At 42.4% G+C, this 14056-nt stretch overlaps 1 protein-coding gene and 1 long non-coding RNA gene across 4 annotated transcripts in view; one reads left to right on the plus strand and one right to left on the minus strand.

Annotated features, from left to right (window-relative positions):
- LOC119214063 (collagen alpha-1(XIX) chain) overlaps positions 1 to 14056 on the plus strand; it is a 113220-nt gene that overhangs the window by 31062 nt on the left and 68102 nt on the right. The window lies entirely within an intron of this gene.
- LOC134135380 (uncharacterized) lies at positions 2965 to 4702 on the minus strand. The gene is made up of 3 exons (XR_009957245.1): positions 4441 to 4702; positions 4066 to 4103; positions 2965 to 3764 (listed from the first exon to the last, which is right to left on the minus strand). It is a non-coding gene; the product is annotated as an uncharacterized LOC134135380 (long non-coding RNA).

Genomic DNA, 14056 nt, shown 5'->3' on the forward strand with positions numbered 1-14056 from the left:
ATTGATTTCGCCGGGACACGATCTCACGACCATAGGATCGGGGGGGCGGTTTCTTACCAGGAGAGCTAAACCTTCTGATGGGTTTGAGAATTCGAAAACTCACTGAAATAGGATCGGTCACTCTCCGCCAAAAATACAGGAAATATTCACACTAAAAAAATTATAACTGCCTTCCTGTTTGTTTTAGAGAAAATTCCTCAGAGACTTTTTTAAGTCTCCCTTTAATACATTTGGTAAAAAATCAGCGGACTTGTCGGTCAAACAGGGTGCGGGCGGGGCTTCGTCAAAATCTTCCAGGGGGCGCAATGGAGGCAATTTTTCACTTTTGATCCAAAACTGCACATCAGGTCTGTAAAGGTCATCACGTAGGATACTCACAGAGGTTTTCAAGAGTTTTGGAGTGTGCCGAGGCTCAGAAGATGTGCTTGAACTTTCATGCGAATATGGCGACGTCACAGCCACAAAGTTGGTCCAAAACTCCCAATTCTCACTGTGAGCCATCGTCACAGTCTTACGTCTTATATTCCCAGATTTGAAGTTGATCAGATTAAAGGGCTGGGAAATGGACATGTAAATGTACAAACTTTGCATTGACCTAAGCCAATAGGTGGCGCTATACTTTTTCGAAAATCACTGCATGGCATTACTTAAAGGCCTACACAAGCATCATGAATATACATTTATAGCCAGAAATATCAATGTTCCTTGGAGTTATACCATTTTACATTTTGGAAAAAAATCGTCCAAAATTGTCCAAACTGCACGCAAGCTCACGCCCAGGTGGTTTTATGAAAACTCTTGATTTTAATAACTTTTGACCCCAAGGCTGTCAGGAACCAGTTGCCAAATTTTGAAATGGATCGGATTTAAACTCTCGGAGGAGTTCGTTCGTTTGTAAATGCAAAAATTGAAGGAAATGGCCAAAAATACACAGAATCACCACAGCGCCCCCTAATGTTCAAATATTCTGGGAAAATTTGGGGATGTTCTAGGACTCATTGTGAACATGTCCTCAAAATTTGGTGAAAATGACGGTTAGAAAAAAAAAAAGTTATAGGCCTTTGAACTTTCAGGACACAAACCTACAAACTTCATTGGTCCATAACTTTATTGAAAAATGAGATATCAACATTCTTTCAATAACTTTTGATCGCATCGAGCCAACGATCATTTTGCCGAAGATTTCGTAAGAATCGGACCAAGCGTCTGGGAGGAGTTCGCAAAAACGTGTTTTTCACAAAATTCAAAATGGCGGCCATAAAACGGTAGGCGCATTTGCATACCATAATTTTTTTTGTGTACAGCACATCCAAGAGAACCTGTGTGAAAAGGTTCCAAGTCGATCGGTAAAAGTAAAAAAAAAAATTAACATTGCGGCCACTTTGGGGGGCGCTAGAGAGTTCTTTTTTCTCTCCTCTAATTGCGGGACCCGAATCATACGTCAATTTTGCGCACTTCTGATGCGCGTGCAAAAATTCAAGAGTTTTTGAACATGATAAAGTCCCCAAAAGTGCGTTCGAAGTGGCGAAATAATAATAATGAATTCTTGCAATTTCAATAGGGCTTTCGCCCGACTTGCAGTCGGCTCAGGCCCTAATTAAAGCTGCAAGCAGCGATGAACGGGCCTTCGCCACTTCTCGCACGTTGGGGTGGGGCGGCGGTCGGCCGGGCTCGCAGTTAAAAAGAAGAAAAAAAACGATGGCTCTAACGGGAAGCGAACCCGGGTCAAAATATTGAAAGTCCTGTGAATAAGCAACGGAGCTACGTGCTGACTTGTGATTGCAAAATCGAAAAGTGACCTAAAAAAAAGGCGATTCACCCACATTGCGTCAGGGCAGAGGGATCAATATTTTGCAGCATTCTTCAATAAACACAATTTAAGTCACATCAGTAGTGTAATTAAATAACTTGGGACGATGTACAAAGTGCAAGACCTGGATAGTGGTTACTTTGAACAGAAATACATTACGTTAGAGCTGGCGTACTCTCACAGCATGAACTGACGCAAGACTACGAGCGCGTCTGTGGCTCCGCTATTTATATCAGTCAGTCAGCTGTGTCATTCTGTTCATGTGCCACGGAGCAGTTTCTGGCCCCAACCTGAAAATAGTTTAACACCCCTGCTCTAAGTGTACAGTTATTTAAAAACCTCAGCAAGGAGAGTTACCTGAATCATTTTGTCCGTTAGATCAGCCGGACACGCGTTTAAAAAAAGGAGGAACACGGACGGGAAATCAGAAGGTCGACCTGGGGCGTCGCGTGAACCGGGCCCCTACATGTGACGACCCTCGATCAGCCAGTTGTCACAGACCTTGTCGTACGGAAAGTCATTCGTTTATTGAAGATCACATTTTCATACAGTCAAGTCACACCCGTGAGTCTCTGTAAAACACGGGAGCTGTGGATTCAGTGTGTGGCTTCAGGCGATAACATGACCATGTTTGAAGTGCTCTGTAAGAAGTGGAGAGCGCGTAACGGTTAGCTGTTGGATCTTAAATGTTATTGTTTGATTCTTTAGCTTGATGCAATATTGAAACGTAGGATCACCTTGGATTAGTCGAGGTACAATGACGACAGCTAACCCCACCTCTTTTGCTCCATCAAGATGTGTAAACTTTTTAACCAAACCCGCTGGATGACGACGTGGCTGTCTTCCTGAAGTGAGCTTTGCTTAATGAATTAATGAATACATTTAGTAAGATCCGCTTCTCCCCCGGGGCATTATATATTGGTGAATTCAAATTGAATCAGTGGAGCCATGTACTTTCAGCTAAAAGTAATATTGCAGTCTTAAGGGAGAGGAGATTCCAGCAATGTTGTCAATGGATTGTCAATTCAGGTTGATAACAAATCCAGGTCTACAGATTCCAAAGCATCAAGCAAACCTATACAACACAGGACTTGTTGTGAATCAATGATCAAAACGTCACCAAAATAACTTTGATCGCCCCCATTCAGTCAAGGCAAGATTATATATATTATTTTATTATAAATGAGCTTATGAGCTTTTTCATATGTGGCATTACAAGCTCTTTACCCAGTTGCTTAATGAACAGCACCATGCATTGTTAGCACTCCTTGCAGAGAAGGGCTGCAATGAGCAAAAAAAAGATCAAGGTACACACTTGACACCGTGAGAGAGAATTAATCACAACAGGTGCTGGGGCAAGTTAGATAAAATAACAAGCAAAATTCAATTGTGGAAGCGCTAGAATAAATCACAACAGGTGCTGGGGCAAGTTAGATGAAATACCAAGCAAAATTCAATTGTGGAAGCGCTAGAATAAATCACAACAGGTGCTGGGGCAAGTTAGAGTTAGTGAGAGCTAAAGGAGAAAATAAACGCAGTAGGTCACATAAGTTCTGTCGGATGTTCAAGTTGCCCAGAAGGATGAGCGGCGAGCTGTCATCTGGAAGTTGTAACTCTTCCATTCGTTGTAGAAGTAAATAACTTCTTCTCTGGAAGGATCATTTTCCGCTGTGGTCCAGTCGACTTGGGTCTTTGCCACGATTGCCCGCGGTTAAGCCCACCCGTGCCGTGTGGTGGAAGAAAAAAAGAAGGCCAAATTATTACATCCATCGACAGTCACACGATATGGAATGCTGTTGTACGAATGCGGGAAGAAGTCTTTTACAATTATGCAGACAGAACAAAATATACATAAAGAAATGCTTTCCCACCTCGCTGGAGTTGAAAGCCACGTGTCCCATGTGCCATTCCCAGTGATGTCCTCAGACTGGTGGCATGACTTTGCACGGGCCATCTGAAAATATTTGAGCACCAACGTGTATTATCAGAATACGATTATGGCTGTCAACAGATTATAGACAATTAACTAGTTAATCACACGTTTTGAAAACATTTATCTTGATTACAATATTTTTTTCTCTTATATTAACTGTTTACAGTTTAGTAATTTGTTGTTTCAACTCCATAATGAGCTTGACGTGTGTATATTATTTCTTTGGAATGAGGGGCATATTAATCATATCATTTAATGTTAGATTCATGCTCATTGTGAAGGCAATAAATATATAACATATTGAAAAGCATTGAAGACGCACAATACATTACGTGTCATTTAGCTGCGCCCGGCTGCACGCTGCGGGGAGATTATAGACAATGAAGTTAAACAACAAAGTAGTTAAGTTAGCTGCTGCGAGCACGGTTCTACTCAAAGTGTGTAAATAAAGTGATTCAATCGGGCCAAGTTATTTAGGGCACACGGAAACGTAAACAAAGTGGCGCTGATAGAGTGAAGAGGGGTCTTTTATCCCCGTGAAGCTACCGTAGTTAGCTTAGCTAAAAGACGTATGCTGGTTGTTATTGTTCAGTGCTAAATAAAAACCCTCTTGAATGTAGAACACAACTCACGTCTGGCCTCATACCATGACAGGCACATTAATGTTGACAATTAACTTCGTTAGCCTTGTGTTCACCTTTCCTGCCGGTCCGTCTCTGACCGTAGTCTGAGTTTGCAGGGGGAGGCGTTGCTGTCTGCTCCAGGGCCAAAGTACTGTCGGCTAAGTAAACTTTGGGGTTAATTCCCTTCGTCCCGGGGTTGGTGAATAAAAGTCCGCTTTACTTTCTTTGAGGATTTATTAATCTAACACTGAGTAACAAAGTTACAGTACAGACAATTCTCCGGCCGCTACATCCACTCCGTCATCACAACAACAACACAACTTCCTCATGCGCTCTCCCCCTCCGTAGCCCGTGCGTGTAGCTCTTAAAGGGGCCGCACCATTTTCTCTAGTAACATCACCATGACGTATGTTGCAGAATACGTCTATTTAAATCCAGATGTAAATATATTGAACTGTCCGTGTTATTTGTCCAGGTTAGATGTGTCGTAACTCGCAACCAGCTGCCCGGTCCGCCAGCTGAGTGCCTCAGTCTGCTGTTTCATTCTGTTCATGTGCCACGGAGCAGCTTCTGTCCTTAAACTGAAACGATTTTCACAAACCTGCTCTTAAGTGTAGTTGTTTAAGTCAAACACATCAGCAAGGAGCGTAAACTGAATCATTTTGTTCGTTAGATCAGACGACACGCGTTTAAAAAGAGGAGGAAAAAAAAATAATTTCGTCGGGAGTCGATCCCACGACCATAGCATCGGGGGGCCAACACCTTACTCACTGAGCTATTCTTTCAGATGGATTTGAGAATTCGAAAACTCACTGAAATAGGATTGGTCACTCTCCGCCAAAAATACAGGAAATATTCACACTAAAAAAATTATAACTGCCTTCCTGTTTGTTTTAGAGAAAATTCCTCAGAGACTTTTTTAAGTCTCCCTTTAATACATTTGGTAAAAAATCAGCGGACTTGTCGGTCAAACAGGATGCGGGCGGGGCTTCGTCAAAATCTTCCAGGGGGCGCAATGGAGGCAATTGTTCACTTTTGATCCAAAACTGCACATCAGGTCTGTAAAGGTCATCACGTAGGATACTCACAGAGGTTTTCAAGAGTTTTGGAGTGTGCCGAGGCTCAGAAGATGTGCTTGAACTTTCATGCGAATATGGCGACGTCACAGCCACAAAGTTGGTCCAAAACTCCCAATTCTCACTGTGAGCCATCGTCACAGTCTTACGTCTTATATTCCCAGATTTGAAGTTGATCAGATTAAAGGGCTAGGAAATGGACATGTAAATGTAGAAACTTTGCATTGACCTAAGCCAATAGGTGGCGCTATACTTTTTCGAAAATCACTGCATGGCATTACTTAAAGGCCTACACAAGCATCATGAATATACATTTATAGCCAGAAATATCAATGTTCCTTGGAGTTATACCATTTTCCGTTCTGGAAAAAAATCGTCCAAAATTGTCCAAACTGCACGCACGCTCACGCACAGGTAGTTTTATGAAAACTCTTGATTTTAATAACTTTTGACCCCAAGGGTGTCAGGAACCAGTTGCCAGATTTTGAAATGGATCGGATTTAAACTCTCGGAGGAGTTCGTTCGTTTGTAAATGCAAAAATTGAAGGAAATGGCCAAAAATACACAGAATCACCACAGCGCCCCCTAATGTTCAAATATTCTGGGAAAATTTGGGGATGTTCTAGGACTCATTGTGAACATGTCCTCAAAATTTGGTGAAAATGACGGTTAGAAAAAAAAAAAGTTATAGGCCTTTGAATTTTCAGGACACAAACCTATAAACTTCATTGGTCCATAACTTTATTGAAAAATGAGATATCAACATTCTTTCAATAACTTTTGATCGCATCGAGCCAACGATCATTTTGCCGAAGATTTCGTAAGAATCGGACCAAGCGTCTGGGAGGAGTTCGCGAAAACGTGTTTTTCACAAAATTCAAAATGGCGGCCATAAAACGGTAGGCGCATTTGCATACCATAATTTTTTTTGTGTACAGCACATCCAAGAGAACCTGTGTGAAAAGGTTCCAAGTCGATCGGTAAAAGTAAAAAAAAAAATTAACATTGCGGCCACTTTGGGGGGCGCTAGAGAGTTCTTTTTTCTCTCCTCTAATTGCGGGACCCGAATCATACGTCAATTTTGCGCACTTCTGATGCGCGTGCAAAAATTCAAGAGTTTTTGAACATGATAAAGTCCCCAAAAGTGCGTTCGAAGTGGCGAAATAATAAGAAAAAGAAAAATTCTTGCAATTTCAATAGGGCTTTCGCCCGACTTGCAGTCGGCTCAGGCCCTAATTAAAGCTGCAAGCAGCGATGAACGGGCCTTCGCCTATTCTCGCGCGTCGGGGTGGGGCGGCGGTCGGCCGGGCTCGCGGGTCAAAAAAGACTAAAGAGACTAAACAAATCACTCTCGGGGCTGCCATTCAAACCTGAATCTGCGGCCTCGCGAACGGAATCCACCGACGCCGGGCTGTTGCCCCGCTGCAAAAGACCTGCGGAGTAATTGTTACGGGTCTCGGGCACGATGACCACAATAAGTATCACAGCAACACTTGTCTCGTTCTCCAGTTTGCGTCTGTATAATTGATTCAACACATATACACATCCAGTGCATTTTTCTTGTCCTGTATATCTTAGATATCATAGATGCAGTCTCAATCAAGGTTAATTCCCAGAAATATCCACCTGTAATTACCTTAGCTGTTATTTCTGCCTACTATAGTTCCTATTGACCAACTACATAAGGGATATTTCCACACCATGTTGACTATGATAAACGTATACAACTCTTATTCACATATGGACGTTGCACTTTAGAATGTGTATTGATTAACTCGGCATGTACCAAACCATATTGACAAGTAAAAAAAACAAAATATGACTAAACATGACTGAATAAATCACCGCCCAAAACATGTTAAAGATAAGTGGCATTATAAGTACAATTTAAGTGCTACCATTTGTTAGTGCTACGGTTTGCTAGTGTTTTAGTCAAGGTAGAGTCTAAAAAGGTGTGTCTTGAGTTTTCGACGGAAGATGTAGAGGCTCTCTGCGGTCCTGATGTCATCAGAGAGCTCATTCCACCATCTGGGAGCAGGACAGCAAAGAGTCGCCATCTCGTCGAGTGCTTTTCTCTCAGTGAGGGAGGAACAAGCAGCTTGCCAGATGCAGATCGGAGTGCGTGGGTTGGGATGCAGGGTTTCACCATGTCCCGGATGTAGACTGCTCCCGATCCATTCACAGCGTGGTCCGTCAGTACCAATGCTTTGAACTGCATGCGGGCAGCCACTCGTATCCAAAGAAGAGAGCGGAGAAGTGGTGTGGGAGTATTTTGGAAGGTTGAAGACCAGTCGAGCTGCTGCATTCTGGATGAGCTGCAGTGGTCGAATGGCGGCAGCAGGGAGACCTGCCAGCAGAGAGTTACAGTAGTATTTGGTGTATTATCAGAATACGATTAGGGCTGTCAACAGATTATAGACAATTAACTAGTTAATCACACATTTTGAAAAACATTTATCTTGATTACAATATTTTTTTCTCTTATATTAACTGTTTACAGTTTAGTAATTTGTTGTTTCAACTCCATAATGAGCTTGACGTGTGTATATTATTTCATTGGAATGAGGGGCATATGAATCATATCATTTAATGTTAGATTCATGCTCATTGTGAAGGAAATGAATATATAACATATTGAAAAGCATTGAAGACGCACATTACATTACGTGTCATTTAGCTGACGCTTTTAAACAACAAAGTAGTTAGTTAGCTGCTGCGAGCACGGTTCTACTCAGTGTGTAAATAAAGTGATTCAATCGGGCCAAGTTATTTAGGGCACACGGAAACGTAAACAAAGTGGCGTTAATAGCGTAAAGAGGTGTCTTTTGACGCTGTAAAGCTACCGTAGTTAGCTTAGCTAAAAGACGTATGCTGGGTGAGACTGGAGAACGCACAAGGAAAACGTAATCACTCACCGTCAAAGGCGTTTCCACTTCGTTGAGTACATGTGGACGTAAGCACCGGTGTGTAGTTAGCAAGCTGGCTGACTGGCTGCTCCATCCGGCAGCCGCTAGCTCCACTCGCTATCCCAGTTAGCTGTCCGTGCCGTCGAGCAGATATAACAAGCCCTTAAACAAAACGTACCTCACTGGCTGCACACATCCAAGAGGGAATGAGAACACTTTGCTTACATCCACATAGTAGTAATAGTTCCTGAAGTATAGGTGTGTAGTTAGCAGTTTAAAATACGGAGCGGTGATACTTTGCCTGTTCAACACAAAACCGGAACATGCGCAGACTACGTGCGCGGCTGTGCGCACGTAGTCTGCGCATGTCCGTCAACCAAGAATAGGGAATTCTGGGTGATGAAGTTCTTTAACTTAAAATTTCCCCGTAACATCTATTTACATCACCAAACGTGTTTGCATCTCCACCCGTATGTTGCAGAATACGTGTATTTAAATCCAGATGTAAATATATTGAACTGTCCGTGTTATTTGTCTAGGTTAGATATGTCAAACCCGCGACACGCTGCCAAACGGCTGCGCCGTGAGCCAGCTGTCCTGCATCAGCCTTACCTTCTTCTGTCAGCTGTATGCGCGGCCACGGAGCAGTTTCTGGCCTTAAACTGAAACGAGTTTGACATACCTGCTCTTAAGTGTACAAAGTCCATAACCTCAGCAAGGAGAGTAAACTGAATCATTTTGTCCGTTAGATCAGCCGGACACACGTTTAAAAAAAGAAGAAAATAAAATAATTTCGTCGGGAGTCGATCCCACGACCATAGCGTCGGGGGGCCAACACCTTACTCACTGAGCTATTCTTCCAGATGGATTTTAGAATTCGAAAAGTCATTGAAATAGGATTGGTCACTCTCCGCCAAAAATACAGGTAATATTCACACTATAAAAATTATAACTGCCTTCCTGTTTGTTTTAGAGAAAATTCCTCAGAGACTTTTTTAAGTCTCCCTTTAATACATTTGGTAAAAAATCAGCGGACTTGTCAGTCAAACAGGGTGCGGGCGGGGCGTCGTCAAAATCTTCCAGGGGGCGCAATGGAGGCAATTTTTCCCTTTTGATCCAAAACTGCACATCAGGTCTGTAAAGGTCATCACGTAGGATACTCACAGAGGTTTTCAAGAGTTTTGGAGTGTGCCGAGGCTCAGAAGATGTGCTTGAACTTTCATGCAAATATGGCGACGTCACAGCCACAAAGTTGGTCCAAAACTCCCAATTCTCACTGTGAGCCATCGTCACAGTCTAACGTCTTATATTCCCAGATTTGAAGTTGATCAGATTAAAGGGCTAGGAAATGGACATGTAAATGTAGAAACTTTGCATTGACCTAAGCCAATAGGTGGCGCTATACTTTTTCGAAAATCACTGCATGGCATTACTTAAAGGCCTACACAAGCATCATGAATATACATTTATAGCCAGAAATATCAATGTTCCTTGGAGTTATACCATTTTCCGTTCTGGAAAAAAATCGTCCAAAATTGTCCAAACTGCACGCACGCTCACGCCCAGGTAGTTTTATGAAAACTCTTGATTTTAATAACTTTTGACCCCAAGGGTGTCAGGAACCAGTTGCCAGATTTTGAAATGGATCGGATTTAAACTCTCGGAGGAGTTCGTTCGTTTGTAAATGCAAAAATTGAAGGAAATGGCCAAAAATACACAGAATCACCACAGCGCCCCCTAATGTTCAAATATTCTGGGAAAATTTGGGGATGTTCTAGGACTCATTGTGAACATGTCCTCAAAATTTGGTGAAAATGACGGTTAGAAAAAAAAAAAGTTATAGGCCTTTGAATTTTCAGGACACAAACCTATAAACTTCATTGGTCCATAACTTTATTGAAAAATGAGATATCAACATTCTTTCAATAACTTTTGATCGCATCGAGCCAACGATCATTTTGCCGAAGATTTCGTAAGAATCGGACCAAGCGTCTGGGAGGAGTTCGCAAAAACGTGTTTTTCACAAAATTCAAAATGGCGGCCATAAAACGGTAGGCGCATTTGCATACCATAATTTTTTTTGTGTACAGCACATCCAAGAGAACCTGTGTGAAAAGGTTCCAAGTCGATCGGTGAAAGTAAAAAAAATAATTAACATTGCGGCCACTTTGGGGGGCGCTAGAGAGTTCTTTTTCTTCTCCTCTAATTGCGGGACCCGAATCATACGTCAATTTTGCGCACTTCTGATGCGCGTGCAAAAATTCAAGAGTTTTTGAACATGATGAAGTCCCCGAAAGTGCGTTCGAAGTGGCGAAATAATAATAATTAAAGCTGCAAGCAGCGATGAACGGGCCTTCGCCTATTCTCGCACGTCGGGGTGGGGCGGCGGTCGGCCGGGCTCGCGGGTCAAAAAAGACTAAAGAGACTAAACAAATCACTCTCGGGGCTGCCATTCAAACCTGAATCTGCGGCCTCGCGAACGGAATCCACCGACGCCGGGCTGTTGCCCCGCTGCAAAAGAACTGCGGAGTAATTGTTACGGGTCTCGGGCACGATGACCACAATAAGTATCACAGCAACACTTGTCTCGTTCTCCAGTTTGCGTCTGTATAATTGATTCAACACATATACACATCCAGTGCATTTTTCTTGTCCTGTATATCTTAGATATCATAAATGCAGTCTCATTTAAGGTTAATTCACAGAAATATCCACCTGTAATTACCTTAGCTGTTATTACGGCCTACTATAGTTCCCATTGACCAACTACATAAGGGATATTTCCACACCATGTTGACTATGATAAACGTATACAACTCTTATTCACATATGGACATTGCACTTTAGAATGTATATTCATTAACTCAGCATGTACCAAACCATATTGTCATGTAAAAAAACCAAAACATGACCAAACATGACTGAATAAATCACTGCCCTTGCATACTGAACAAATATTGCATTCTGGATTCATTTTAAGTCACATGAGGAGTCTTGTGCATGCCAAGAATCAAACCCTGGTTTACTGCGCCAGGGGCCAACGCTCTGCAGATGACCTATATGGTCCAATACAATTTCACAATCGAAACGTCACTCAAATAGGATTGGTGCCTCTCTTGCAAAAATACAGCGAATTTTAATACTTAAATGAGAGCTAAAGGAGAAAATAAACGCAGTAGGTCACATAAGTTCTGTCGGATGTTCAAGTTGCCCAGAAGGATGAGCGGAGAGCTGTCATCTGGAAGTTGTAACTCTTCCATTCGTTGTAGAAGTAAATAACTTCTTCTCTGGAAGGATCATTTTCCGCTGTGGTCCAGTCAACTTGGGTCTTTGCCATGATTGCCCACGGTGACGCCAACCTGTGCCGTGTGCTGGAAGAAAAAAAGAAGGCCAAATTATTACATCCATCGACAGTCACACGATATGGAATGCTGTTGTACGAATGCGGGAAGAAGTCTTTTACAATTATGCAGACAGAACAAAATATACATAAAGAAATGCTTTCCCACCTCGCTGGAGTTGAAAGCCACGTGTCCCATGTGCCATTCCCAGTGATGTCCTCAGACTGGTGGCATGACTTTGCACGGGCCATCTGAAAATATTTGAGCACCAACGTGTATTATCAGAATACGATTATGGCTGTCAACAGATTATAGACAATTGACTAGTTAATCACACGTTTTGAAAACATTTATCTTGATTACAATATTTTTTTCTCTTATATTAACTGTTTACAGTTTAGTAATTTGTTGTTTCAACTCCATAATGAGCTTGACGTGTGTATATTATTTCTTTGGAATGAGGGGCATATTAATCATATCATTTAATGTTAGATTCATGCTCATTGTGAAGGCAATAAATATATAACATATTGAAAAGCATTGAAGACGCACAATACATTACGTGTCATTTAGCTGCGCCCGGCTGCAGGCTGCGGGCCGATTATAGAAAGTTATTTAGGGCACACGGAAACGTAAACAAAGTGGCGCTGATAGCGTGAAGAGGGGTCTTTTATCCCCGTGAAGCTACCGTAGTTAGCTTAGCTAAAAGACGTATGCTGGTCGTTATGAGGTCATCGAATTTAGGTTGCTTTGGGCTGTGCTAAATAAAAACCCTCTTGAATGTAGAACACGACTCACGTCTGGCCTCATATGACAGGCTCTTATGTTGGCAATTAAGTCCATAGCAAATACTAATACCATTCTCCCTCAAACAGCTGTTAGAAACGAGCCATTGTTACCACGTTCCCCGCAGTATCCCCGCTATTTAAGTGGGTAAGACTGGAGAACGCACAAGGAAAAAGTCATCACTCACCGTCCAAAGCATCTCCACTTGGTTTAGTCCGTTTGGGTGTAAGCATAGGTGTGTAGTAAGCAGTTTAAAATATAAAATACGGACTGGATACAACTGGACCTGCAGCTGTTCAACGCAGAGGCTCCAATGGCGACCTCTCGCGATAACAGCATTAACTCACGCGACACTACGAGCCGCCCTCTACTCTGCGCATGTCCGTCAACAAAGACTGCTGGGTAATTGAGTTCTTTAACGTAACAGTTCCCCGTAACATCTAGTAAAATCCCAAAACGTGTTTGCATCTCCACCCGTATGTGGCAGAATACGTGTATTTAAATTCAGATGTAAATATATTGAACTGTCCGTGTTATTTTTTTAGGTTAGATGTGTCAAACTCGCGACACGCTGGCGAACGGCTGCACCGTCCAGACCGTACCGGGCTGCAACGCCAGCTCCTCCCTCCAGCTCCACACATACGGCAGCTGTGCCCAGCAGCCGTATGTGGCTGAAACGAGTGTGACACAGCTGCTCTAACGTGTACAGTTATTTAATAACCTCAGCAAGGAGAGTTAACTGAATCATTTTGTTCGTTAGATCAGAAGACACGCGTTTAAAAAGAGGAGGAAAAAAAAAAAAAAATTGATTTCGCCGGGACACGATCTCACGACCATTGCATTGGGGGGCCAACAGCTTAGTGACTGAGCTATTCTTCCAGATGGCTTTGAGAATTCGAAAACTCAATCAAATAGGATTGGTCACTCTCCGCCAAAAATACAGGGAATATTCACACTAAAAAAATTGTAACTGCCTTCCTGTTTGTTTTAGAGAAAATTCCTCAGAGACTTTTTTAAGGCTCCCTTTAATACATTTGGTAAAAAATCAGCGGACTTGTCGGTCAAACAGGGTGCGGGCGGGGCTTCGTCAAAATCTTCCAGGGGGCGCAATGGAGGCAATTTTTCACTTTTGATCCAAAACTGCACATCAGGTCTGTAAAGGTCATCACGTAGAATACTCACAGAGGTTTTCAAGAGTTTTGGAGTGTGCCGAGGCTCAGAAGATGTGCTTGAACTTTCATGCGGAGATAGCGTCGTCACAGCAACAAAGTTGGTCCAAAACTCCCAATTCTCACTGTGAGCCATCGTCACAGTCTTACGTCTTATATTCCCAGATTTGAAGTTGATCAGATATAAGGGCTAGGAAATGGACATGTAAATGTAGAAACTTTGCATTGACCTAAGCCAATAGGTGGCGCTATACTTTTTTGAAAATCACTGCATGGCATTACTTAAAGGCCTACACAAGCATCATGAATATACATTTATAGCCAGAAATATCAATGTTCCTTGGAGTTATACCATTTTACATTTTGGAAAAAAATCTTCCAAAATTGTCCAAACTGCACGCAAGCTCACGCC

The sequence above is a fragment of the Pungitius pungitius genome, chromosome 13, assembly GCF_949316345.1.
Source record: "Pungitius pungitius chromosome 13, fPunPun2.1, whole genome shotgun sequence".
In the NCBI taxonomy this organism is placed as follows: Eukaryota; Metazoa; Chordata; class Actinopteri; order Perciformes; family Gasterosteidae; genus Pungitius; species Pungitius pungitius.